Here is a 5,254-nt window from a genome sequence, read left to right as displayed (position 1 = left end):
TCAACTACTTGGGATCTAGAAAACAGTCTGGCAGTTGTCGTTTCAAATCCCCTTTATGAGTAATCTAGTCCGTTTCTTTCTTTATTTTTTTTGTTTCTGTGTGTGTGTGTGTGTGTGTGTGTGTGTGTGTGTGTGTGTGTGTGTGTGTGTGTGTGTGTGTGTGTGTGTGTGTGTGTGTGTGTGTGTGTGTGTGTGTGTGTGTGTGTCGTTAACTCGAGTTTGGTTGAGTGAAAGGTGATGGTGTTGCTAATATACGTGTTAAGAAAAAGTTGTCTATATTTTTGTATTGTCTTGTTGTTCATTAAGTATATACTCGCATATTTTCTTAACAAAAAACAATAATAAAAGAAAAAGAAAAGAAAAGGCTCGTAGGTCTCTCTCTCTCTCTCTCTCTCTCTCTCTCTCTCTCTCTCTCTCTCTCTCTCTCTCTCTCTCTCTCTCTCTCTCTCTCTCTCTGCAGCATTCATTCATATACTCTCTGGGTTGATTATTCCTTTTAGACTTGACAGGAAGAGGAAAAAAACTTGACTTTTATAATCTGCCCTTGACCCTTCCACTCTCCAGGCAGCCTCTGAAACATTCACACGAGACCACCTCCGAGGAATGATTCATAAAGCATAGGAAGGGAACAGCGACCTCTTCACACACTGGTAAATATATTGTGATGGGTGAGGTGAGGTCAAGGCGGATACGAGATTTGGTGATTATGGATGAGGCCGAGAGTGAGGAGATTAAAGGGAGGAAAATGATGATGAGTTACATAAATATTTCGTTAATAAATTACATACAGATCAGATAGTAAATATTCCGTATAGAGCATTAAAATCACAGATGAATGACCCTTAGAGGATGGCTGGCAGGTTAAGACACAGCGTAAGACTGAAAAGATGTGTATATAAGAGATGAAAGGTAGGTTATTTTCACTCTCTTATGACAGACTGTCTGACAGGTGTAAATATTAACCCTTTCACTGGGACATGAAACGATTAACAGCAGTAAAGAGTTTATGTATGAGTTTTTTTCTTAAGCATCTAAAAGAAAGAAGAGTATTAAAAAGATGAGATTTTGCAATTCATATTCAGTTTAATGTTTAGGATTAGCTGTAGAACAAGTAAAAATGACTCAGAGTGTTTAGTAATTAAGAAAAGATGTGCCAAATAACATTAAAAGGCCTAAATGAGTAAACCGGTAACTGGGGTTGGGATAAAAAAGTCAGCAGGTAATCTAAAGTTGGTTAGAAAGTTGGTAAATATGGCGATGAATAAATAAATAATAAGTTAGGTGAATACGTGGAATTTCTTAAGCGCCGAGGAAGCAACAAAAATAAAGTTAATACCAGGAAACGGAACTTCTGGGAAAAGATTAATGAAGACGCAAGCAAACACGTGGAGGAAATGGCGGTGGTGATAAATATGGTAATGAGGAAATGATTATGTTAACCAGGCGATCATTAAAGAGGAATATGATGATGATGATGATGATGATGATGATGATGATGATGATGATGATGATGATGATGAGGATGATGACAGTAGTAGTAGCAGTAGTAGTAGTAGTAGTAGTAGTAGTAGTAGTAGTAGTAAGAACAAACTGAGACCATGAAAACATCAAGAGCCGATAAAAAAAAAAGGCAAGGGATTATGAATATAAATTAAGATTATGAATAAATTAAAATATAAATTAAAATATAAATAAGAACAAAATACAAATAAAAAAAAAAATTTTCAAAGCTCAATTCAAGTAAATATTTCTTGTTTTATAGTCATCCATAAGTTTTCCTTTTACATTGTGTGTGGCGCCTCACCTTGTTTTCGTAATGACTCACACACACACACACACACACACACACACACACACACACACACACACACACACACACACACACACACACACACACACACACACACACACAAAGAAAATAAACTTAAATATAATCCAAAACTAAAGTACCTTTCAAACACGCCTTTCTTTTACAGTATTACACGATTCGTTAAAAAAATAATACAAAGCTTACATAAGAATAAACAGAAATGAGACGCAGGAATCATCACAAAGTCTATATCATCTATTGACAGAGTTTAGAGAAGCACAGCGCTGTGGAGTCTACAGTTAAGCAAACTAGTACAAATAGAAATAGTGACGGTAGATTTTAATTACGAAGTCGTACTATTAAATGAGACTATTGTACGTTTTATTAAAGATACACAGATAGGAAGGCTTCGCTGGGAAAATTATCATTCCTGCGCTCCCGATAGGATTTTTTCCTCTCTGATTTAAATTACTAATCAATGACAAACAACACGTGTGCCTTGGGGGTTGGGGGGTAAGGTGGGTGAGGGAATTGGGGAGGAGAGAAAAGAGGGTTTCTGCATGGATGAAATAAAGGGAAAAGGAGGGAAACTATTCATATTAGGGAAAAAGGAGGAGGGAAGGAGGAGGATGTGGGTTTACGTGGGGAAAGGAAGGGAGGAAGAAGATATTAATTCATGCGGGGAGGAGAGAGGAAGGAAGAAGAAAGGAATTCATGTGGGAGGAAGAAGGGGATTCGTGTAGGGAAGGGAGGAAGGGAAGAGGAAGGAAGGAGGGTCACTGGGGGACAAAGAATGCGGGGGCAGGGGAAAGGGTGGAGGAAACTGCTGGGGAACAAGAACAGCTTGTTGATTTTTTATTAATTTCGCTGACTACGAGTATTTACAGAAGTCCTTTGTGTGTGTGTGTGTGTGTGTGTGTGTGTGTGTGTGTGTGTGTGTGTGTGTGTGTGTGTGTGTGTGTGTGTGTGTGTGTGTGTGTGTGTGTGTGTGTGTGTGTGTGTGTGTGTGTGTGTGTGTGTGTGTGTGTTTTAAATTTATCTTTCACCTGTTTCTTTTTTTTTTTGGGGGGTCGATTCCCATTTCATAAGAAGGGAAGCACATTTATTTATTTATTTATCTATTTACTTTTAAAGAAGGCCACTGGCTAAAAAAAAAAAAAAGCCCACTTGAGAGCCTGTTCTGAAAACGGGTCAAATGTGATAATCAAATATTGGAGGTTAAGTGTCTTGTAACCTTCCTCTTGAAAGAATTGAAGTCATAGAAGAGGAATTTTTTTTAAAGTATATGCAATGGTTCTTATATAAGTACAAAACATATCCCAATTATCACAAAAAAAAAATTGAAAATTTATACAGGTCCGGACCTGTACAAATTTTTATTTTTCTTTATTAAAAATTACAGATAATTAAATCAGGAATAGAAGAAGAAGAAGAATATTGATATAAATATTATATTTCAATAGAAAAAAAAGTTTTTTTTCAAGAGTTAATTTAATTTTAAAAAAATAAAATATGATTATTAATCCTGCACTCCTGAGAACTAATAAATAAAAAAAATAAATAAATAAAAATAAAATAAAAATAATAAATAAAAATAAAATAATATTTTAACTATATACGATGGTTCTTCTTTAAGTATCAGGTTCTTCTTTAAGTATCACATAAAAACTTTTTAACTGGAAATTTCTTTTTGATTTTTAACACAGGTTCGGATCTATACAAAAAAAAAAAGAAACATTTTTGCGATTTAAAATTTTCTTCTAATATTACAGATAATTAAATCAGGAATAGTACAAGAAGAATGTTGATATAAAAAATTATATATCAATCAAAAAACTTTTTTTAAGTGTCTTAATTTTATTTTAAAGTGAAATATGATTATTATCTATGCTGCACCCCCCTCCAAGAACTCTAAATAATATAGAAGGAGGCAGGAGTTCCAGAGATTACCAAAGCAAGGGATGAATGATTGAGAATACTGGTTAACTTTTGCATTAAAGAGGTGGACAGAATAATGATGAGAGAAAGAAGAGAGTCTTGTGGAGGGAGGCAGAGGGAGATGAGGAGGCACGGAATTAGTAAGATCAGGCCGCAACGTCGCAAATTCGCAATGTCAAAACTCATCTTATATTCCAAACTCTGTCAAGTATCATCAGGTAAAGCGTGAAAGCAAGTAAAGCCCAAATCGACTCCACCTGGCCTGGGATATAAAGTCTGAAGTGTACGAGTATTCTGCTTCATTGTTAAGTCTTTGAGGACAATTTCAGCAAGCAAACACGCATTGTGTAATCCAGTTCCAATGAGTCCAGCGCGGAACGTTCACAGGAATGGCCATGGCGGTGTTATCAGTTATTCTAATCACTCCTGATTGTACACAGCATTACTGGTACAAATAGTGATTGTGTTCATAGTCACATCGCGCCTACTGCATTCGTGTTATGAAAGCAGCGAAAACCAAACAAATCCAATGGACTGAGAGCAACAACAACCAAATTACAGTGGTTTCAAAATTTATACGTCTATTCACTGCACAGAGTTCCACGATAGACTTCCCACTGTGCTTTTCTCGGCCCAGTGTCATTTTTCACTGTCTCTGTTCGTTATCAGAATCATACAAAATTATTCTGGTAATCATTTATATGGCGACTTTTTTTTTTTTTTAAATATTCGATCATAATTTTTCAGTTAACATGTACTTCCGTCTGTCCAATATCACGTAACAGCTATTTTAGTGAGTTTCGGAGGTAAATTGTCCACAAGCCTTTGCCAGTAAATATGAGCGGCTGCATTTATGATTAATTCCGTTTTCCTTCTTCATAATCCCCTTCCCGTCTATTACTGCTTAACACCAGCGGTGAAGGACAGAATGAAGGGCAAAAAGAAGTGTATTGTTTGCCGTTCTATTTCCACTTGTGATTTTCCTCGTAACTCTCTTCCAATCTATTCCTGAGAATATTATGACGAATGGTGTGAAAATATAAGGGAGAAGGAAAGAGAGAACAAACGAACATCTGATTTTTTTTATATTTCCATTTACTGTTTTCTAATACGGTGTAGAAAGATAAGAGAGAAGAAAAGAGATTTAATGAAGTAGTGAGCTTTCTGTATCTATTTATTGCCTTCTCTACACTGTCTACCCATTCTACTAAATGTTTAACTAGTAACTTATTTCACGTCTGCGGGGGTGAAGAAAGAAGACGGCGATAAAACGAGAGCTAATGAACTAGTTAACTTTCATTCCCCATTAATTATCTTCTCTATATTGGCCTATCCTCTGAAACACTTTCGCGCTACACCTCTACTATTTTTATTAAGAGCCTATATTTGGAAGCTACACAGGTTTTTACGGATGTTTCTAAGATTCTAGTGACAAATTAACAAGATGTCTACATTACTAACAGCAGGAACAGTCTTGAAAACCCGGTGAATCATCTCTGAGGTCTT

The sequence above is a fragment of the Scylla paramamosain genome, chromosome 12, assembly GCF_035594125.1.
Source record: "Scylla paramamosain isolate STU-SP2022 chromosome 12, ASM3559412v1, whole genome shotgun sequence".
Lineage (NCBI taxonomy): Eukaryota > Metazoa > Arthropoda > Malacostraca > Decapoda > Portunidae > Scylla > Scylla paramamosain.
This window is presented reverse-complemented; position numbering follows the sequence as displayed.